Raw genomic sequence first — 24716 nt, forward strand, 5'->3', positions numbered from 1 at the left:
AATTATTTGGACAATCGAATTTCAGATTTAAGAGTAAAAGCTATTGAAAAACAGAAAAAGAAAACAAGAGCAAGAGTACCAATACTGAAGTATGCAACGATTGACTGAATTCGCTAGGACCTTTGGTCCGCCTAACCATTCCAATGAATAGCAATAGATGAGATTATCCAAGATAATTTGTCATTCCCATAAGCTGAAGTTTTTCCAATTTTATTCAATATTCTTTCTCAAGATATATCAAAACTACTTCTATCAGGTAACCCATCGATCTCTCGACTAGAGTTCTCAAGATAGAAATGCATTAAGTTCAAGGAAAAACTATTACATTCAGATGAATCATTTGTATATACCCCTATATACCATTCAATTCACACCATGAATTATTTGGTCTGCTATATAAATTCCTCTCTCGATTCATTCACATAAACCTAATCAATTAAGAGATGGTCACTCCTAATAGCATTAAGCAAGATAACTCATAGACTATATGGAAATCACGATCTTGGAAAAATCAAAATAAAAATATATTCATTGTTATGATTAGGCTTTCCACAGCCCTAGCTATAAATAAATCAGTTCATACTAGAGGAAATAAAGCAAACAAGTGGAAAGAAAGAACGCATGGTGTCGCCCTTGGAGCTGAGATTTCCTCTCCTTGCCGCCACCTCCTTCTTGCAATCTTCTTGCTTGATAGATTGATTGCTCCTCTGCCTTCTTCCTCCCTCTCTAGTCTGCCCCCCGTCCCTTTATATAGCTTAAAGGGGAGGGGGTGGTCTCCAACTCCTTCTGGGAGTTTATCTTTCAAAATTAGAAAGTCCTAGTCTAATCCTACTCTTATCTCTCTATCTAGTGAACTCAATCTCTTTATCTTTTTAGGATTACATCACAAATTTAAATCTGGTAGGACTCTTCTCAGTTTCTTGTTCTTGCATTCGTATTAGGCTTCCTCTGCGAATTGGGCTGCTGCAAGGTTTTTCTGCAAGTTGGGCTTCAGCTGCGAATTGGGCCTTCCTACGAATTAGCCCCGACTTCGGGCCCGGATTTAACTTCGATGCAGGCCGAATCGGCGAAAGCCCAAAACATGAAAGTTGTAGCTTTATCTCTTATCTTTCCAGTGAGTCTTGAATCAGCCCAATCAGATCTCGGGTACGAGAGGCCCAGATTACTTAACGGTGCCGAAACTGTGAAAAATCATCCGATTTGCCTTGCTTTTCTCCTAATTCCTTCTTTCATGCCCTGAACCATCAATCAAGAAATATGAGTCCAAATAAGTACTAATTCAGTATAAAAGACTGAATATTTGGGGATAAAAATATGATAAATTTTATTCTCATCAAATCCCCCCACACTTAAACTTTGCCTGTCCTCGGGCAAGACAAAACTCAAAAAAAATAAAAATAAATAAATAAAAAATAAAACATGAACAAACTAACTATCCTACCGATTTTTAAACTCAACTCTCCTTCATCTTTCTCCACAAATATTGTAGGTTAACTATTGCAAACTGTTAAATCAATACAACCAATTCATACATGACTCATTCATCAGTCAATCCAATTTTTGCTACTACAAACGAGGTAGTAAACTAGGGAAAACATTTTTTATCTCCTCTCTTTCTCCCTCTCTCTCTCTTTTTTTTTTGTTCTCTCCGTTTTCTCTTCTTTTTTTTTTCTTTTTCTCTCCTTGGTGGAAGTGAGTGCATTTTATGCTCCATCTCACTTTTAGGATTACTTGGTCAGTAGGTACATTTTATGCTCCATCCTACTGTTTGAAATGTTGGCTAGTAGGTGCATTTTATGCTCCATCCTACCAAAAGTATTCACCCTATTTACTTAAACCTGAATTTAGGACTAGCTTAACTGGAAATGGCTTTAGATAGGTCATGTACTTCTTAATTGTACCTCATTACTAGGTCCACAAGAATTTTCCCAGAATATTGTTTCAATTGATTCCAAAAGAGTTGAGTCCTTTTTTTTATTTTTTTTGGATAAATCACGACCTAAATCAAATTTTAAAACACAACCTAAACTCTAACCTAAATCCTAAATCCCCTCCCCCACACTTAAAACTTACATTGTCCTCAATGTGAGGTTAAATGCAAAGAAATGGCAAAAAAAATAAACTAGAAATGTAAAAACAAAAAGAAAAAGGAAAAACAAACTTCCCTATTTTTAATAATCATGAATCGGATCCTCTAACTCTCGTGGTTGCAGCTTTCGGTGTGCTCCCCTTCCATCCATCATGGGCGGGTTCAAATCTGGAATAGGGGCCTGCAAAACAGAGGGTAACGGTCTCTTATTAGAAATCGGCAACATAATATAATGAGCATTACCTTGTCTTGGCTTGAACCTTTCTTGACCGGCCTCCAAACAGTTCAAAACCTCCTTAATTTCTTCATCCAAGACCTGTACATTTTTACAAGAATTAGGAATGCAGCTTTCAAAAGGGTCATCTAATTTAGATGCGTTAATTTCACTGCCCAAACATCATTGCAATCGATTGCATATATTTCATGTTCAATTGTGTTGGGATATTTCATGGTTTTAAATACATTAAATATGACTTCTTCACCATTGATTCTAAAAGTAAGTAGACATTTTCGTACATCAATTAAAGTATTACCAGTAGCAAGAAAGGGTCTTCCTAGAATCAGAGGCATTGTCCTATCTTCCACCATATCCAACATAATGAAATCAGCAGGAATAATAAAATTGCCCACTTTGACTAAAACATCTTCTACTATTCCCCTAGGATATTTAATGCTTCTATCAGCTAATTGCAGGGTAATAGTAGTAGGAGTTAGTTCATACAATCCAAGTTTTTCGAAAATAGAATATGGCATTAGATTTATACTGGCACCTAAATCACATAAAGCTTCCTCAAATTCAGTATTTCCTATAATGCAAGGTATCAAAAACTTGATAGCTATGATTATAACCCTAGCAAGTGCACTACTTATCAAGTAGTATAAAAATATCATTACCACGGGGATTTAACAAAATAAGTATTAGAACTACAGTCTTCCCTAATTATTTGGACAATCAAAATTCAGATTTAAGAGAAAGGACTACTGAAAATACAACAAGAAAATAAAAGCAATGGCAATCACTAACCGAATATGCAATAGGTGAAATCGCTAGGGCTTTTGGTCCACCTAACCATTCAAATGAATATTAATGGATAGGGTTGTTCATAAGAAGGCCCAACCCGACCAAACCGACCAACCCGGACCGACCCAACCCGAGTCGGCCGGGTTTTCATCAGCACGGGTCGGTTTTGGGTTGTGCAAATTCCTAAACCGATGATTCAGGTCGGTTTTGGTTTTCACACAAGAAAACCAAAACCGACCCGAACCGAACTGACTTAGTTCCTAGTTTAAACATGAAGTTCCAAAGCCCATCAGGCCACCTAGTTTTTGAATGGTTACAAGAAACTTTGGATTAGTGAATAGTGATTAATGAACAACTTTTGTGATTAACTTTTCATTTAAATTTTATCATAGGAGATGGCTGAAATGATGTTCAATTTATGACTGTTTTTAAAATTAGCAAGATTTTATCACAAGGATGAACTTAGAACCCAAACCGACCCAACCTGACTCAAACCGACCAGGTCGGTTTTGCTTAACACTGGGTCAGTTTCGGTTTCTATGTCAGGTAACCCGACCAGGTTGGGTCGGTTGGAAAAATCGCAGTAAACCGACCCAACCCGACCCGTGAACAGCCCTATTAATGGATGAGATTATCCAAGACAATTAATCATTCCCATAAGCTGAAGTCTTTCCAATTTTATTTAATATTCTCTCTCGAGATGTACTAAAACTACTTCTATCAGGTAACCCTTCGATCTCTTGACTAGAGTTCTCAAGATAGAAGTGCATTAGGTCCAAGGAAAAACTATTATATTCAGATGAATCATGTGTATATACCCTTATATACCATTCAATTCACACCATGAATTATGTGGTCAGCTCTATGAATTCCTCTCTCAATTCATTCATATACGTCTGATCAATTAAGAGATGGTCACTCATAATAGTATTAAGCAAGATAATTCATAGACTTTATGGAAATCACAATCTTGAATAGATCAGAAAGATAAAAATATATTCATTATCATGGTTAGGCTTTCCATAGCCCTAGCTAAAAACAAATTAGTTCATGATAAAAGAATTAAAGCAAACAAGAGGAAAGGAAGAACTCATGAATTCGCCCATGGTGCTGAGATCTCCTCTTTTCCTTGCCGCCACCTTCTTCTTCAAGTTTCTTGATTTCTTGATCTTTTCTTGATGGATCCTCAATTCAGTTCGTGATCCCCCCTAAGACTGGTACGCCCAACCTTTGATATAGTTTACAACCACTTGGAGTTATCTCAAGAATGGATAATCCAGTTTTATTCAAACTCATCATATCCTATCTTATCTTTATCTCTTATCTCATGATCTCAATCTTCCTTAACTCTCTACAATTACATTTAAAATTTGAATATAAGAGGACTCTTTGGATTCTTGAGTTCGAGTGGGCTGCTTTAATAACTCGGACCGCCACAAGGCTTCTCTGCGAAATGGACTTCAGCTGTGAACTGGGCCTTACTACAAAATTGTTCCGACTTCGAGCCCAGATTTGACTTCGATATAGGCAGAATCTGCGAAAGTCCAAAACATGAAAGTTGTATCTTTCTCTCTTATCTTTCCAATGAATCTTGAATCCGCCCAATCGGAGCCCGGATATGAAAGTTAGGCCCAGTTTACTGAATGTTGCCAAAACTGTGAAAAATCATCCGATTAGCCTTGTTTTCCTTCTTGCGATTTCTTTCATTGCCCTGCACCGAAATACAAGAAATATGAGTCCAATTAAGTACTAATTCAGTATAAAAGACTGAATAATTGGGGATGAAAATATGATAAATCTTATTCTCATCACCCCCTCTCCATCTTTGTTCACGCAACACATAATTTAGGTTAGATACTCTCTGTGAGAACGATCCTTACTCGCGCTACTGCATTTAATTTTTATGAGTATAGGTTTTATTTTTGGGTGCCTACAGCAGCACACCAAATTTTGGCACCATTGCCGGGGAGTTTTTCTAATCAGTTTTTGTGCTTTTTGTGATCATTGTTTACTTTCCTGAATTTTTTTTAGCGAAGAGTATTTTCTATCTTATTTATTGATTTATTTATTCATTCTAGATTTTTTTTATGGTATGTCGTTCATGGTTTATTAGGGTTTCCTTGATTTATGTCTGTAACTCGATTCTCTAAGAAAGGTGATTTGCAATTCAATCCAGAAATAGAGGGGACTTTGCGCAGGTTAAGGAGGGAAGCTCGGAGTCATTCTGAAGAGAACGATCCAGATCTTGATTCCTTATCTGTTAACGGTTCTGATTTGAGAGAAGAAAACATCATGGCTGGAAACCGAACCTTGAAAGAGCTTGCTGCACCTGATTTGAATCAGCAACCCTTATGCATAACTTTTCCTGCTTTAGATGTTGATGCTAATTTTGAATTGAAATCTGGACTGATACATCTCTTGCCCACTTTTCACGGTCTTGCAGGTGAGGATCATCACAAGCATCTGAAGGAAATGCATGTGGTATGCATGAGTATGAAACCCACGGGGGTGACTAAAGAACAAATCAAATTGAAAACCTTTCCGTTTTCTCTGAAGGATTTGGCTAAGGATTGGCTCTATTATCTACCCTCCAGGAGTGTTACCACATGGAACGAAATGAAGAGGCTATTCTTAGAGAAGTACTTCCCAGCTTCAAGGGTGGCCAACATCAGAAAGGAAATATGCAGTGTAAGGCAGTACAATGGGGAGTCCCTACATGAATATTGGGAACGTTTTAAGAAATTATGTGCAAGCTGCCCCCATCATCAAATCAGCGAGCAACTACAGATCCAGTATTTCTATGAGGGTCTTCAACCCACTGATAAGAGCATGATTGATGCTGCTAGTGGAGGAGCTTTAATGGATAAAACTCCCCAGGTTGCAAGAAACCTTATTGCAAATATGGCGGCCAACTCTCAACGGTTCGGATGTAGGCTCAACCCTCTATCAAAGCATGCTAATGAGGTAAATATCTCTTCCCTAGAACAACAAATTGCAAGTCTGACTTCTCTTGTTCGTCAAATGGTTGTAGGTAACATGCAAACGGTAAAGGCTTGCAGGATATGTTCATTAGTAGGGCATCCAACTGATATGTGCCCAACTCTTCAAGAGGAGCCCGTTGAGAAAGTAAATGCAACAGGTGGTTTTCCAAGGCAACCGCAAAGGAAATATGATCACTATTCAAACACGTATAATTCGGGATGGAGGGATCATCCCGATCTCAGATATGGGAATCCACAGAACCACCCAACTTTCCCGCAATATCATCCAACTTTCTATGAATATCAGTTGCACCCCCCTAGACAATAGCCAGCCCAAACTTCTAATTCAGGTATGTCTTTAGAGGATATTGTCAAATCTTTTGCCACTAACACTTTGCAATTTCAGCAGGAGACAAGGGCCAGTATCCAACGTTTGGACAATCAGATGGGCCAGAAGGTGACCGCAATTAATCGGTTAGAGGTGCAAAGTTCGGGGAAATTACCCTCTCGAATAGTTGTGAATCCAAAAGAAAGTAAGTGCAATCGTTTTGAGAAGTGATGAAGAGGTTGAAACTCCAGCAAGGGCAGCCCCTGCATCATCAAATTAAGAAAAGGAGAAAGACATCATTCCCGATGATGATGAAGTACCTATGCGTAAGTTTCCACCCCTTTCTGATTATAAACCGGTACCTCCTTTTCCTAATGCTTTAGCAGGTTCTAGAAAAGATGAGCAGTATAAAGATTTTTATGAGACTTTTCGTAGATGCGAGGCAAATATTTCCCTTTTTAATGCTCTTAAATAAGTATCATTCCCGATGATGATGAAATACCTATGCGTAAGTTTCCACCCCTTTCTGATTATAAACCGGTACCTCCTTTTCCTAATGCTTTAGCAGGTTCTAGAAAAGATGAGCAGTATAAAGATTTTTATGAGACTTTTCGTAGATGCGAGGCAAATATTTCCCTTTTTAATGCTCTTAAATAAGTACCTCCTTTTCCTAATGCTTTAGCAGGTTCTAGAAAAGATGAGCAGTATAAAGATTTTTATGAGACTTTTCGTAGATGCGAGGCAAATATTTCCCTTTTTAATGCTCTTAAATAAGACATCATTCCCGATGATGATGAAGTACCTATGCGTAAGTTTCCACCCCTTTCTGATTATAAACCGGTACCTCCTTTTCCTAATGCTTTAGCAGGTTCTAGAAAAGATGAGCAGTATAAAGATTTTTATGAGACTTTTCGTAGATGCGAGGCAAATATTTCCCTTTTTAATGCTCTTAAATAAGTACCTCAATATGCTAAATTCCTGAAAGAATTGTGTACACATAAAAAGAAATAGAAACTGAAAGGATGTGAGAAGGTGAGAGTAGGAGAGAATGTTTCTGCAATCATTCAAAGAAAACTCCCTACAAAGTGCAAAGATCCAGGTATGTTTACTATCCCTTGCACGATAGGTAACACTAGAATTGAGAAGGCCATGTTAGACTTAGGAGCTTCTATCAATGTCATGCCATATTGTATACAGGAAACCAATTCCTATGATGAATATTCAAAGTCTGAATTGATTTATTTTTGCATCAATGAGCAGTAGTGAACTTCCGATGGTGGATGTTATCCTAGACCAAGACTCGTTCTTTTGATTAGTCTCAGCACTCTGAATCGCCTTGTTTCCCATTTAAATATTGTTCTTTTTTAATTCTGATTTTCTTTTCTTTAATTCTGGTTTTCATCGCATACAACCCCCCCTCCATCTTTGTTCACACAGCACATAATTTAGGTTAGATGCTCTCTGTGGGAACGATCCTTACTCGTGCTACTGCATTTAATTTTTACGAGTATAGGTTTTATTTTTGGGTGTCTACGACTGAAAGGAGGGAGAGATCCATCGTATGGACGCCAAGAATGCAGCGGAATAGGGTGGGTGCATTTCAAAAATTTTCTCTCCTCCCTTCCAACTGGGAATCATATTCCCTGATTTTAGAATACAATATTCAAGGATCTAATCAAACCAAAACCGAACCCGATCTGAACCAAAGAGAAAGGAAAGGGTTATACCTGATATGGAGAGTCAGTATCTCCCAACGTCAGTGTTCACACCCAAAGAATACTCCCAAGATCTGCTCCCACTGAAGATGATGCAGTGATGCTAAAGCAGAACCAGCAGTGTTCGTCCTACGAACCAAATTCTTCACAAGAATTCAATGGAAGCGAAGAGCACCATACACAATCAGCCTTTCAGCAAAGACTGATATCAAGAACACCTTCTTGATCTTTCCCTCTCAGAGAGATCGAACCAGGCAGTGAATGGCGGCGGGGGCTGGAGGAGAACTCTGTGATCCTATCTCAAATCGCAGGAGAATTTTTTTGCTCAAAACCCCTTGGTTCGAATTCTGATAATTCAAGATTAGGGTTTCTCCTCTTTCTTAGTGATTAAGTGAAAGAATGGTAGGATCCATCGTATGGACGCCAAAAGGGTTGCGGAATGGGTGGGCAAATTTCAAAAATTTCCTACCTTTCTTCCAATTGGGAATCGTATTCCTTGATTTTAGAATCAAAATTCAAGGATCCTACTTGAATGAAACCAAACCAGATTTGAACCAAAGATCAAAGGAAGGGTTATACCTGATACGGAGAATGAAAATCTCCTAACGTCGTGAAGGGATGAGAGATCCATCCTATGGACGCCCAAAGATTGCGGAATAAGGGGCGAATTTCAAAAATTTTATCTCTCCCTTCAACTGGGAATCGTATTCCCTATTTAGAAAATCATATTTTCAAGGATCAATCTTGAACCATAAACTGAACCAGATCTGAAGCAAAAGGAGTGGGAGAGGATTATACCTGATACGGAGAAATACTATCTCCCAATGGAGGTGTTCACGCCCAAGGAAGGATCCAAAATCTGCTCCCACTGAAGATGGCGCAGTGAAGGATGGAGCAGAATCAACAATGTTCTTCAAAAGAACTTGACCCTTCGCAAGAATCAACTGGACGGCTTGTGAGTACAGCTCCAACCAATCTTTTCCCAAAAGATTGAGATCAAGATCAAATCTTGATTGCTCCCAAGAACTGGAGATCGAACTGAAGGAATGGCAATGGCAGGAAGGTGGCGGCAGAAGAGAATTCGCAGTATGCAGGAAATCTCTTAATCTCTCTTTCTTGAAGAGAAGAATGCTATTGATGATGTAAAAGGCTGCCGCCCCCTTCCCCTTTTATAATCTCAAAGGGATCAGCTCCTAATCAAATTAGGAGTTGCTAATCCAAATCATATTTGGGTTAGAAGTCCCTTAGTGATAAGGGATAATCCTTATCTTATCTGCAAATCAGATCAGCTATCTCCTAATCTAAATAGGAGGTTTCCAGATCTAAATCTTATTTAGATCTTGGACTCTCTGAGTGGATAGGGTCTAAGCCCAATCCTTTTAGCTGACCCACTTCAGAATTCGCCCCCTTTAAATGACGAATCAAATCAGCCCAGTTCGAAATGGGCTTAAGGCCCATTAAGGTTATGTACTCAAAAAACATCCAAATTGCTGCCCAGTTGGGCTTCCTTGTATGGCGTGGGACCCAAGCATTGATCTACACATCAGCCACATGGGTTCAGCCCAGCCTTTGTTACAAGGCCTAGCCGAATGCACTGCTGAAGACAGTGTACCCCCTAAAACCCATCAAATGAGCTCTATGGGCCCAACATTTACACTAAGTGATCCCTGGGCCAAGCCACCTTGTAACACCCAGGGACTGTGGGCAGATGCAAGATTAGCCCATCAGGCATTATCCTCAATGGTCTTACACTTAACCTCTCAGCCCATAATGATCATACACTGCCCGACAAAAGAGGACCTCTCCCTCGGCTGCAAGGAACAGTGTTGCACTCTCCACTTATATGGATCCCAGGAATTAAAACCTTCTTGCAAACAATTTAGAAACCATATATATATACTTTTATATCTTATATAAAATATATTTTGCAAAACAAATCTCAACGGTTGAAATCGGTTGCCGGCAGTCTTGGTTTCCATCAGTGAGAGTGCATACCCGATCATTACCTTTGTCCGACAAAGGGGCTGATCCTGTCACTATGATCACCCACTCAGATGAATTCTCGGACTGTCCCAACATACCCAGGTTTTGACCCCCGCTAAGGATCTCACTGATTGGTACATCAAAGACAGCCCAATCCGACACCTAGTGTAGTATCATAATCGAGTCTAGGGGTCGGGTGTAACTTTCCAGTTTTGCCCATCAATCTCCAAGGTCCAGGGCAATACTGGAAATCTGGTCTAGTTCAAAGATTCAATTAATCCTACACTGTATGTGCCTAGGGTCTCACCCTGGCAGCTGAGACAAGCCACCCCAACCGACTTGGTGGCACTACAGTGTCAGCCTTGTCAGGATAGGTCTCCCCAGACCGACCCACTGGCTGTGAACATTCTAAACTAATACGAGTCTCATTAAGTGTCCAGTTTAAGGGTATTACACAGAAACATACCAAGGGAACATGAATCAAATATGTATCTTTATTCATTTACAATAAACTCATAAAGTACATCATTCTGATTGAAGCTAAGGGCATACAAAACTATCTAACACGTCGGTGTTCACGCCCAAAGAAAGATCCAAGATCTGCTCCCACTAAAGATGACACAGTGATGGTAGGGTAGAACCAACAATGTACGTCTCACGTACCGAACTCTTCACAAGAACTCATTGGAGGCTTAGAGCACCGAACCAAATCAGCCTTTCAGCAAAGACTGATATCAAGAACAGATTTCTTGATCTTCCCTCAATGGAGTTCGAACTATGCAGCAAGGTGGTGGCGGCTGGAGGAGATCCCTAAGGCTGAAAGAGGCGTGAATGCGGTTTTCAGCTTAGGGGAGGTGAGATCCTATCTCAGATTGTAGAGAGAGTAACTGCAAAACCCTAGGTCGAATTCTTGTAAATCAAGATCAGGGTTTCCTCCTTTCTTAGTGATTAAGAAACCTCCTAATCCCATTAGGAGTTATCCCAATCCAAATCTGTATTTAAATAGATGATACTCTTAATCCTATCTGTAGATTGCATCAGCCCATTCCTGATCTCATCAGGAGGTTAATCCTATCTACAGATTCGCCCCTTTAAGTGGGTGATCATATCAGCCCAATTCGAAATGGGCTTTTGGGCCTAATAAGTAATTAGTGCTCAATAAGTTTCCAAACTGTTGCACAGATGGACTTCTTTGTATGGCGTGGGACCCAAGCATTAATCTACACATCAGCCACATGGGTTCGGCCCAACCTTTGTTACAAGGCTTAGCCGAATTCACTAGCAAGCCCAGTGAACCCCTTGAGCCCATCACATGGACCCTATGGGCCCAACACTTACACTAAGTGGTCCCTAGGTCAAGCCATCTTATAAAAACCCAAGGACTGTGGGCAGATGCAAGATTAGCCCATCAGGTATTATCCTAAATGGCCTTACACTTAACCTCTCAGCCCTTAATGATCAAGCACTGCCCGACAAGAGAGGACCTCTCCCTCGGCTGCAAGGAACAGTGCTGCACTCTCTACTCACATGGATCCCGGGAATTAAAACCATTTGCAAACATTTTGAAACCATATATAAGTATATATCATATATATAAATTTTGCAAAACAAAATTCCAACGATTGAAATCAACTACCAGCAGCTTGGTTTCCATCAAAGAGAGTGCATCCCCGATCATTACCTTTGTCCGACAAAGGGGATGATCTCGTCACTATGATCACCCACTCAGATGAATTCTCAGATTGTCCCAACATGCCCAGGTTTTGACCCCTGCTAAGGATCTCACTGATTGGCATATCAAAGATAGCCCAATCCGACACCTAGTGCAGTACCATAATCGAGTCTAGGGGTCAGGTGTAACTTTCCAGTTTTGCCCATCAATCTCCAAGGTCTAGGGCAATACTGGAAATCTGGTCCGGTTCAAGGATTCAAGTAATCCTACACTGCATGTGCCTTGGGTCTCACCTTGGCGGCTGAGACAAGCCACCCCAACACTTGGCAGCACACCAGTGTTAGCCTTGACAGGATAAATCTCCCCAACTTATCCAACGGCTGTGAATGTTCTAAACTTACGCGAGTCTCATTAAGTGTCCAGTTTAAGGGTCTTACACAGAAATATACCACACAACATGAATCAAACATGTACTTTATTTATTTACACTAAATATCAAAAATACATCAAAACTAATTGAAGCTAAGGGCATACAAAAATTGTCTAACAGCTCCCACTTGCACTTAGGTCCAATCTGGTACAAGCCAGAGTCCCATACTTTCCACGTATTTCTCAAACACCTTATGTGTGAGTGGCTTAGTTAATGGGTTTTCCACATTATCAGCTGATGCTACCTTCTCAATCAGGGCATCCCCTCTACCAACGATCTCCCGCAATACATGGTACTTCCTCTCGATGTGCTTAGACTTCGAGTGGGCCCGAGGCTCTTTAGCCTGGGCGATCACTCCATTGTTGTCACACAACCACGGGATGGGTGATGTGCTAGACGGAACCACTCCTAATTCGTGAACGAACTTCTTCATCCACACGGCTTCCTTGGCAGCTTCACTTGCGGCAATGTACTCGGCTTCGGTTTTGGAGTCTGCCGTGGACCCCTGTTTGTTGCTTTTCTAGCAAACAGCACACGATCCTATTGTGAAAACATACCCAGATATAGGCTTTCTATCATCTGGATCCGACTGGAAATCGGCATCAGTATACCCTAGAATTTGTAGTGAACTACCATCGAATACCAGACAAAACTCTTTTGTCCTTCGAAGGTATTTGAGTATGTTCTTCACAGCAGTCCAATGATCCTACCCTGCATTGGCCTAGAACCTGCTTACCACACTCATCGCCTGAGCTACGTCAGGGCGAGTGCACAACATGGCATACATGATGCTCCCTACGGCTGAGGCATAGGGAATGTCTTCCATGCCCTCAATCTCCTCAGAAGTCTTGGGAGACATCTTCTTGGAGAGAGTGACTCTGTGCCTAAAAGGAACATTTCCATTCTTGGAGTTCTCCATGCTGTACCTTTTGACTATTTTGTCAATGTAAGCAGCCTGGGATAATCCAATTATCCGCTTCGATCTATCTCTATAGAGTCGAAGACCCAGTATATAGGAAGCTAGTCCAAGATCTTTCATGGAGAATTGCTGCGAAAGCCACACCTTGACCAAAGTCAACATTCCTACATCATTCCCAATGAGTAGGATATCGTCCACATACAACACCAAGAAGGTGACCTTATCCCCACTGGACTTCCTGTAAACACAGGGCTCATCCAGATTCTACTCAAAATCAAACGATTTGATGGCAGAATCAAAACAGATGTTCCAACTCCTAGAAGCCTGCTTAAGTCCTTATATGGATCTATTAAGTTTACATAACATGTGTTCCTGACCAACAGCAATGAAGCTTTGCGGCTGCTACAGCTAGCAGGATCCTAATGGATTTAAGCATGGCCACGGGCGAAAAAGGTTTCCTCATAGTCGATGCCTTCTTTCTGAGTATACCCTTTCACCACCAAACGAGCTTTGTAGGTCTCAATCTTGCCATCGGGGCCCTTCTTCCTCTTATAGATTCATTTGCAACCAATTGCTTTTACCCCAGAGGGTGGATCGACTAGAGTCCAGACGCCATTGACCTCCATCGAGTCCATCTCAGCTCTCATTGCCTTCACCCACTTCTGGCAATCTATGCCTAACATTGCTTCTGCGTAAGCCACGGGATCCTCCTCACAAGTCAAGGCTTCCACCAGGTAACTATCCTGGTCATAACCATAACAGACTAGTGGCCTGGATACCCGGGAGGATCTTCTAGGTTGGTCACTACCTGGAACTTGTGGGACATCTCCCACTGCTCTTGAGCTCTCCTCATCAGGAATTATTTCCTGATGATGGGTGTCTAGGATGTAATCAGTCTCTAAGAACTGGGCATTTCGACTGCTCTTTCTGCTCACTTTGGTCATAGAAAAGATAACCCACTGAATCCTTTGGGTAGCCTACAAATAGGCAACAGCTGGTCTTGGATTCCAACTTGTCCGCACTCGTTCTTTTAACGTGTGCAGGATAACCCCAAATCATCAAGTGTTTGACACTTGGTTTCTTTCCGGTCCAAAGTTCGTACGGACTTTTCGAAACCGATTTGGTTGGAACCCGATTCAGCATGTAGATAGTAGTGTCTAATGCATATCCCCAAAAGGATGTGGGTAATTCCGAGCGTGTGAGAAGTGACCAGACCATGTCTAACAATGTCCTATTCCTCCTCTCTAAAACACCATTAAGTTGCGTTGTTACAGGATGAGCCAACTGTGACATTATCCCGTTGGCCTTCCAGTAGTCCCTGAATTTGTCAGAGAGATACTCGCCACTTTGATCCGATCAAAGGGTCTTAATTTCTCTCCCTAACTGTTTCTCGACTTCTTTTCTGAACTCCTTGAACTTTTCAAAGGATTCAGACTTCTGTCTCATCAGGTACACAACCATATCGTGAGAAATCATCGGTAAAAGTGATGAAATACACATGTTGGTTACGAGTCCTAACACTCAGGGGACCACATACATCAGTATGTATAAGGTTAAGTGTGCCTATAAATCTTTCAGGCTTACCGTTAAATGGTCGTTTTTGTCATCTTGCCTCGGAGGCAAGGCTCACAAGTGGGAAGATCTTCTACGGTTAGAAAATCCAAAGGACCATCCTTTACCAGCCTTGTGATTCGGTCAATACCGATATGGCCAAGTCGGTAATGCCACAGGCACGTGGGACTGACTATATCACGAGTCCTTTTCTTGGGAATTTCGACCGATGTAGTTTCGGTTAAGTTAGCTTCTAGAGAAGGATGTAGAACATAGAGACTGTTCTCCAGTTCCCCACATGCGATGAATTTATTATTCCGTTTAACAGTAATCATATTACTAAAGTATACAATATATCCCTCAGCACATTGTTTAGAAACAGAAATTAAATTTCTTCTTAAGTTCTGTACATAAAGACAATCTTTAAGTACAATAGTTCTTTCTCTAAAAATTAGTTCTACGGTTCCAATTGCCGCAGCTGCAACACTTGCAGTCGTTCCCAGGAAAAAGGTTACTTCCCCTTCACTCAGCCTTCTGCTTACTTTGAACCCCTGCAGTGAATTACACGCATGAGTTGAAGCCCCGGAGTCAACACACCAGGACATAGAAGTGACTAACAAATTAGTCTCAATGACACAAGTTTCGGAAGTACCTTTCTTAGATTCCTGGTAGGCAGGATAGTTCCATTTCCAGTGGCCGACTTGCTTGCAGAAGTTATAGGTATCGGATGCCTTGTCTTTCTTTTGTTTATAAGACTTAGTGACCTTTTTTTGGGGTTTCCTCTTTGCCCTCCTCTTATTGCCAGATTTGCCAGCTTCGATAAGCATGGCTATCAGCTCATCCTTTCTAATCAGTTCCTCGGCCCGTTGCAACATGTTGTTGAGCTCTTGAATGCTGACATTCAACTTGTTCATATTGTAATTCATTATGAACGAATTGAAGGACAGAGGCAAGGAGTTAAGAATGGCATCTATTTGTGTCACCAAATCTAGCTCGGACCCAAGGGCCTCCAGCTCGTTAATGTAACCCATCATCTAGAGACAATGGTCATGAACATGTTGCGCCTTTGTCATCTGCGCGGTCATGAACTGCTTCAGGACCTTCTGGCGAGTAGAACGGTTCTACTCTTCGTACATAGTCTTTAGACTATCCAATATGTCGTTGGCGAGTTCGATCTGATCGAACTGCCTCTACATCGGATTATCCAAAGAGGCTATGAAATAGCAGTAGGCTAAGGATTTTTTCTCCTCCCATTCTTGGTATTCCCTCATACGGGCTTCCGAAGCCCCATCTCCCAGACGATCCGGTGTGGGCTTCCAACAAAGGGGCTGATCCTATCACTATGATCACCCACTCAGATGAATTCTCAGATTGTCCCAACATACCCAAGTTTTGACCCCCGCTAAGAATCTCACTGATTGGCATATCAAAGACAACCCAATCTGACACCTAGTGCAGTATCATAATCGAGTCTAGGGGTCAGGTGTAACTTTCCAGTTTTGCCCATCAATCTCCAAGGTCCAGGGCAATACTAGAAATCTGGTCCGGTTCAAAGATTCAAGTAATCCTACACTGCTTGTGCCTTAGGTCTCACCCTGGCAGCTAAGATAGGCCACCCCAACATTTGGCAGCACACCAGTGACAGCCTTGGCAGGATAAATCTCCCCAGACTTATCCAACGGCTATGAACATTCTAAACTAACACGAGTGTCATTAAGTGTCCAGTTTAAGGGTCTAACACAGAAACATATCACACAACATGAATCAAACATGCACTTTATTCATTTACACTAAATGTCAAAAGTACACCAAAACTGATTGAAACTATGGGCATACAAAACTATCTAACAACTCCCACTTGCACTTTGGTCCAATCTGGTACAAGTTGGAGTCTCATGCTTTCCACGTGTTTCTCAAACACTTTTTGTGTGAGTGGCTTAGTCAATGGGTCTGCCACATTATCCGCTGATGCTACCCTCTGAATCAGGACATCCCCTCTGCCAACAATCTCCCGCAATACATGGTACTTCCTCTCGATGTGCTTTGACTTCGAGTGTGCTCGAGGCTCCTTAGCTTGAGCAATCGCTCCATTGTTGTCATACAACAATGGGATGGGTGATGTGCTGGACGGAACCACTCCTAAATCATGAATGAACTTTTTCATCCACACGGCTTCTTTGGCAGATTTGCTTGCGGCAATGTACTCGGCTTCGGTTGTGGAGTTTGTCGTGGACCTCCATTTGCTACTTTTCCAGCAAACAGCACACGATCCTATCATGAAAACATACCCAGATGTGACTTTCTATCATTTGGATCCGACTGGAAATCAGCATCAGTATACCCTAGAATTTGTAGTGAACTACCATCGAACACCAAACAAAACTCTTTTGTCCTTCGAAAGTACTTGAGTATGTTCTTCACAGCAGTCCAATGCTCCTGCCCTGGGTTGGCCTGGAACCTGAATACGACACTCACCACCTGAGCAATGTTAGGGTGAGTGCACAGCATGGCATACATGATGCTCCCTACGACTGAGGCATAGGGAACGTCTTTCGTGCCCTCAATCTCCTCATAAGTCTTGGGAGACATCTTCTTGGAGAGAGTGACTCTGTGCCTGAAAGGAACATTTCCTTTCTAGGAGTTCTCCATGCTGTACCTTTTGACACTTTTGTTAATGTAAGCAGCTTGGGATAATCCAATTATCTGCTCCGATCTATCTCTATAGAGTCGAAGACCCAGTATATAGGAAGCTTCTCCAAGATCTTTCATAGAGAATTGTTGCGAAAGCCACACCTTGACTGAAGTCAACGTTTCTACATCATTCCCAATGAGTAGGATATCGTCCACATACAACACCAAGAAGGTGACCTTATCCCCACTCGATAAGTGATAAGGATAATCCCTTATCTTATCTGTAGATAAAGATCAACTATTCCAAATCAAATCAGGAGTTCCTTAATCCAAAACTCTATTTGGATCTGGACTCTTTAAGTGGATAAGAGTTATCCTCTTATCCTTATCTACTGATCCAAACCCAGAACCACCCCTATTTAATTAATCCAATTAACCCATTTTGAAATGGGCTTTAGGCCCATTAAGCTTTCAGGCTCACTTCCTTTTAATGCTGGCTAGATTGGCTCTCTATGTATGGTGTGGGACCCTAACATTCATCTACACATCAACCACATGGGTTCAACCAAACCTCTATTACAAGGCCTGGCCAAATTCATTGCTGAATACAGTGGACCCCCTCAGTCCATCACTATGGACTCTCAATGGGCCCAACATTTACACTAAATGGTCCTTGGGTCCAGCCATCTTATGAAGGCCCAAGGACTGTGGGCAGATGCTAGATTAGCCGAGCAGTATCATAATCGAGTCTAAGGGTCAGGTGTAACATTTCAGTTTTGTCCATCTATCTCCAAGGTCCAAGCAATACTAGAATTTTGGTCTGATTCAGGATTTCAAGAAAGCCCACACATCATGTATCTCAGGTCTCACCCTGGCATCTGAGATAAGCCACCCCAACCAACTTGGTTGTACATCAGTGTCAGCCTTGGCAGGATAAATCTCCCCATATCTATCCAACAGCTGTGAAGATTCTAAACCAACATGAGTCTCATATGTGTCCAGTTTAAGGGTATTACACAGAAACACACCACAATAACATGAATCAAATATTTACTTTATTCATTTACAATAAATATCATAATGTACATCATGCTGATTGGAGCTTAGGGCATACACTGTCTAACAGGGCTGCTATAGAAGCTTGGAGAGAGGGGTGCCTAACACCTTCCCTCTCCCAATCCTTTGAACCCAAAGCCTTTCGGTTCAATGCCTTTCCTTGGTGGTGAACAAAGTGCGGATACAATGGTATCCACAGTAAACTTCTCCTCCTCTGTAAGACGAGGAAGATGCAGCGCTTCTATGTTCTCCATTATTGGAGGGAGATTCAAATCTAGTTCCCTCACCCCTAGTTTCATGGATAAAACCATATTAAGAAGGGCATTGATTAGGAAGAGGAGTCGAATGGACAACAAGCAAATAAACGAATAAAGGAAGGCGGCGAAAAAATGAAGCAATAGCTTCGCAAAAAAAAGTAAAACCAAATGATCGGTTAGCCAATGATGGATTTCGTTTAATGGAATGGGAAAGAGTATCAAGGCTAGTAAACCATTTTTTTCAAACCCGAAAATGAGGCCCCATTTCCTCTAAAAATTAGGTGGCGACTCCAATCCTTTTGTGCCGGCCATGAGCTTACCAGAGCTCAAACTACCTCGTCACTCGTAGAGAGGTAAAGTTTGAGCTCGTCCCCAATCTCATGCTTGGTCAGTAAGGGTGGCGAGCTGAGGTACTGCTTTAGTTCATCAAAGGCGAGCTGACATTCCTCAGTCCATTCGAAGGCTTGGATTTTCTTTATAGCATTGAAAATGGGAAGGCACTTCCTAGCCAATTTAGACATAAATCGGTTCAAATCTGCTAACCATCCAGTTAATCTTTGGGTCTCCTTAACCAAGCTAGGTAGTCTCATGTCTAGGATAGCCTGGATCTTCCCGGGATTGCCCTCGATGCCACGCTGGCTAACAATGTAACCTAGGAACTTACCTGAGGTCACACTGAAAGCACACTTGTTTGGGTTTAATTTTAAATTATTCTTTCTCAAAATATTGAACACAAGGTTTAAATCGGAAATCAAATTCTTTGAAAAAAAGTGTTTTTACAACCATGTCGTCTATGTAACATTCTACTTTATCACCAATTAAATTGGAAAAAATAGAATTGACTAGACGCTAGAAGGTTGCCTCAGCATTCTTTAAACCAAAGGGCATGACCTTTTAGCAGTACAGGCCTATTTCAGTAATAAAAGCGGTCTTCTCCTAGTCTTCTAGATCCATCAGGATCTGGTTATAGCTTGATTAGGCGTCCATGAAGCTGAGCAGTTCATATCCCGAGGTCGCATCCACTAGGGAGTCTATGCTAGGTAAGGGAAAGTTGTCTTTTTGGACAAGCTCGATTTAGGTCTCTATAGTCTATGTAGATTTTCCATTTGTCGTTCGCCTTCTTTACCAAAATAGGATTTGCTATCCAGCTTAGGTATTGGACTTCCATCACAAAGTCTGCTGCTAGTAGCTTTCCCACCTCCTCATCTACTATGTGCCACCTTTCCGAGGTGAGGTTTCTCTTCCTCTACTAGACGGGTCTAACTTTAGGGTCAACGTTGAATTTATGAGTTATCAATCTAGGGTCTATGCCGGGCATTTCTGCAATCGGCCAAGCAAAAACATCTAAATTATTTAGCAAGAAGCTTACCAATTCATATCATAGGGGTTCTATTTGATGAGCTTCGATTTGGAGCATTTTTTCAAGCTCTATTCTAGAGACTGGTACTGCAATGGTTTCTTTAAACGGGTGAGCTCTTTCTTCTATATTTTTTTGTAGTGGCTTCAGGTCAATATCAACAGTGATCTTGCCCTTTGCCTTCAAAGATGCTATGTAGCACTTCCTGGATTCTAGCTGGTCTCCTCGCAGAACTCCCACACCTATGTCCGTTGGGAATTTCAATGCGAGATGGTATGTGGAAACAACGGCTCGCAGCACATGTAGGATTGGTCATTGTGATCGTAGGAAAAAACTGGCTCACTTGGCACTGTTAAACAGTGTATGCCCTTAGCTCCAATCAGAATGATGTACATTATGACATTTAATGTAAATGAATAAAGTACATAGTTGATTCATGTTATTATGGTGTGTTTCTGTGTAATACCCTTAAACTAGACACATTAGACTCGTGTTAGTTTAGAATCTTCACAACCGTTGGATAGATCTGGGGAGATTTGTCCTGCCAAGGCTAACATTGATGTGCTGCCAAGTTGGTTGGGGTGGCTTGTCTCAGCTGCCAGGGTGAGACCTGAGGCACATGCAGTGTGGGTTTTCTTGAAACCCTAAACCGAACCGGAATTCCAGTATTGCCCTGGACCTTGGAGGTAGATGGGCAAAACTGGAATGTTACACCTGACCCCTAGACTCGATTATGATACTGCACTAGGTGTTGGATTGGGCTGTCTTTGATATGCCAATCAGTGAGATCATTAGAGGGGGTCAAAACCAAGGTATGTTGGGACAGTCCAAGAAGTCATCTGAGTGGATGATCATAGTGACAGGATCAACCCCTTTGTCGGACAAAGTGAATGATCAGGGATGCACTCTCTCAAATGGAAACCAAAGTTGTCGGCAACCAATTTCAATCGTTGAAATTTGTTTTGCAAAATATATTTATATAGAGATATACATATAAATATTGTGGTTTCAAAATGTTTTCAAAAGGTTTTAATTCCTGGGATCCATGTGAGTGGAGAGTGCAGCATTGTACCTTGCAGCCGAGGGAGAGGTCCTCTCTTGTCGGGCAGTGTTTGATCATTATGGGCTGAGAGGTTAAGTCTAAGACCAATGAGGGTAATACCTGATGGGCTAATCTTGCATCTGCCCACAGTGGGTTTTTATAAGGTGGCTTGACCCAATTACCATTTAGTGTAAATGTTGGGCCCATTAAGAGCCCATGGTGGTGGACTAAGGGGTTCACTGTCTCCTACAGTGAATTTGGCCAGGCCTTATAACAAAGGTTGGGCTGAACCCATGTGGCTAATGTGTAGATCAATATTTGGGTCCCACGCCATACAAGGATATCCAACTGGGCAGTAGTTTGGAGGATAAGTGAGCACATGGACTTAATGGGCCTAAAGCCCAATTCGAACTGGCTTAATTAGATTAATTAAGGAGGGGTGGTTCTATGATTTAGATCAATAGATAGGATAAGGGACTGTCCCTATCCACTCAGAGAGTCCAGATCCAAATAAAGATTTGGATCAGGAAACTCCTAATTAAATTAGGAGGGCTAATCTTTATCTGCAGATAAGATAAGGAATTATCCTTATCTCTTAAAGAGAGTCTAGATCCAAATACAAGATTTGGATTAGGAAACTCCTAATGGGATTTGGAGAACCTCTCTTGAAGGCTACAAATAGAGGAGGAGGGTGAACCCCAATTTATCAATCAGATTACTGATACAAGAGAGAAGACAATACAATTAGACTGATGGCATCTTCTGCTCTTGCCTTCTGCTATTGCTGCCATTACCAGTTCGATTTCCACCTGTAGGAGCGATCAAGAAGGGTTCTTGATATCACCTTTTGGCAGAAAAGGTGATCTAAAGTCGTGCTCACTCGCCCTCCATCAGATTCTTGGTGAAGAATCAGGTTCTTGCTGAAGAGCCATCCTACTGATTCTGCTCCACCCTACGCTGTATCATCTTCAGTGGGAGCAGTCTTTGGTAATTTCCTTGGGCATGAACACCTTCTCTGAGAGTTACTGTTACTCTATATCAGGTATATCCCTCTCCTACCTTTTCGTTTCAGATCTAATTCGGTTTAGGTTCAAGATTGATCCTTGAAATGCAGTTTTCTAAAATAGGGAAATTGATTCCTACATGGGAGAGAGAAATTTTTGAAATTTTGCCTAACCTACCTGCAGGGTTCGGCCATCCATATGATGGACCTCTCATCCCTTCAGCCACTTGGGCTGGATTTGGAGCCGCCACACATCAGTTTAAGAAATGAAGGTGATGGGACCTCTGAAAGTGATTTTCAAAATGCTTTGTTTTAATAGTGACTCCGAAACCCAAGGCACTAGTCTAACCAGTCTAGATAAGACTTGGATGGGAGAGGGAAGGGGTTAGGCACTCCTCTCCCGGGTCCAATAGGTGGGGCCCACATGGTGATCTCAAATAAGCATAAACACAAAATAAGAAACTAATCCAGCTGAACAATAAGAAAGCAGAGTAAAGGGAATGAAAGAAAACCTTCCCATTTTATTTTATTATTTATTTATTTATCTTTTTTTAGTATTTCTTTATTCTATATATATTTGTATATGTATATATATATATATATATATATATTATTTTAATTAATTACTTTTTATCTATTTCTACTTATTTATTTATTTTTTATTTACTAATTATTGACCTATTTACTCTTTTCCTCTAAATGTCTTATTCTTCCCTTTTCCTAATTTGCAAATACTCTTCCCACCAAATAGACCACCCAAGCTTCCAATATCTTATTCTCATTACCACTATTTCTCTTATTATTTTATTTTATTCCAGATCTGTGCTACTCACTACTACCATCTCCTCCCCTCAAATCAATCTTAATCCCTTGAGCTAAACACTTTTTCTGTACTATGATCATTATTCTAAACTGCAAAGAAAAGCCTAATCCCTAAAGACGATCACAGTAAAGGGGGAAGGACCTATAGGAAAACTATAAGCAAATGGCTCGATAAAACAGTTAGAGAAGAAGATAACCAAATGAGCTGTGAATCCTAGTAGATCTTCAACCAAATAAAAATCTATCTTCTAAAACAAGCAGGATCAATAACAGAACCAAACTACTGCCATACCATTATTTCAGAGGTAAAAAAAAAAAAAAACAATTGATAATAAAGAAGAGAAGAAGTAGAAGAAATCATGAGATTAATTATTAGGTTCCAGGGTAAAAGGAATTTTAATCCTCAAAACAGGAAATAAGAACCTAAGCCTAAATCTGAGTTGGTACTGAGTGGAACGAGAACTGAATCAACCCATTCCCTCTACTCTCAGCTCCAGATGCCTGTAAAGCGTAGAGCTAAAACAAACACAAAAAAGAATAAAAATAAAAATGAAAAATACACAGAATGAGAGAAAGGGAGCTACCTGAGAAGGATGTGGCCTGAGGAATATCTGTACGAGAATACCAGCGATGTCGAGTTCAATCCAACACGATCATACGGGGTTAACTTCAACTGGGTTTCGGTCTTCTGATCACCAATAGCAAGTTTTTGGGGAACAGTATTCAAACAGGGGAGATTGAGGAGGAGGAAGGCTTCAATTGACAACACTACCTAACGAGCTGACAATGAAGATAGAGACGGGAGAGCCCTGTGATCAGACGTAAAATGCTTGGTTTGCACAGGGGTTCTGTCCGTATGGGAGCTTGCTCTGTAACTCCTCCGCTTTACGTTGAAGATGGGATAGGCGAGGAAGGAGCAAGGGATCTGGGGAGAGAAAGAAATAAAGGAAGAGAATGGAGGGGAAGTTTTACAGGGTGAGTAGGAGCAACCGAAGAGGGTTCTTTCGCCACTGCTTTGGTTCACCACTGTTAAGAGGAAGATGCCGAGGAACAGTAACTCTCTGAAGGCTTCTCCCTCGTGAGATTATGAGAAGAAGAGTGGGGTGAAGCCGGTGTGAAGTAGTTACCGCTCCACCGATCGGCTGTTGCTCTGTTTCGGTCCAGAGGAGGAAGAAGAGTCCAGATCTGCTACTGCTACAACCTGTAGTGGTGATGACGAGAGGTGAACCGAGAGAAAACGGAGTGAAAGGAAGGAGAAGAAGAAGAAAGAGGAGGAGGAGAAGGAGAAGAAGGTAAGAGAGAGGGATCGGTGGAGAGAGATTTCTACTAATCTGCCACTATGTGCGAAGGGTGAGGGAAAGTGAACAATGAATAGTCTCTAACTAGCTCGAATGAGGGATTTAGGTTAGCATTTATAATAGGACTAGTGGCAGTTTGGTAATTTTGGAAAAATGGGTCAAAGCGGGTCTTCTGGTTCATTGGTAGAGATTTTTGGGCCAAAAATTGAGGGTTGAGATGGGTTTAACTGAGGAGTGGGGTCGTGCATGTGTAAACCAGTGAGATCGACCAAAATGAAATCTTTTTAGATGGAAGGGTAAATGAGGGTATCTATGGCTAAGTTTTTATAAGCTAGGGTTTTTGGGTAGCCTGAGATGATCAGTGTGGTCAAATTGGCTCAATTAGGCCCAGATTGGCCAAATTTATAATCTGGTCAATTTGGAGCCGCAAAATGAAATCTTTGTGATTAAGGGTAAATGAAGGTGTTTTGGGATGGAATTTCATATGTAGGTATTTGGGGGTGTCTAGAATCTAATGATGAGGTCTGATCAGTCTTAGAGGGCCAAGATTATAGGAATTTT

General features: G+C 41.3%; 1 long non-coding RNA gene and 1 other non-coding gene across 2 annotated transcripts; both read right to left on the reverse strand.

Moving 5' to 3' along the window:
• Window positions 1-502: 502 nt before the first annotated feature.
• On the reverse strand, window positions 503-24241 carry LOC148791746 (uncharacterized). The gene is made up of 2 exons (XR_016076589.1): window positions 23442-24241; window positions 503-2405 (listed from the first exon to the last, which is right to left on the reverse strand). It is a non-coding gene; the product is annotated as an uncharacterized LOC148791746 (long non-coding RNA).
• Window positions 5775-5881, reverse strand: LOC148791747 (small nucleolar RNA R71). Its single transcript, XR_016076880.1, has one exon. It is a non-coding gene; the product is annotated as a small nucleolar RNA R71 (small nucleolar RNA).
• Window positions 24242-24716: the final 475 nt, after the last annotated feature.

Source organism: Nelumbo nucifera, chromosome 5 (genome assembly GCF_055504915.1).
Source record: "Nelumbo nucifera cultivar China Antique chromosome 5, China Antique-T2T, whole genome shotgun sequence".
In the NCBI taxonomy this organism is placed as follows: Eukaryota; Viridiplantae; Streptophyta; class Magnoliopsida; order Proteales; family Nelumbonaceae; genus Nelumbo; species Nelumbo nucifera.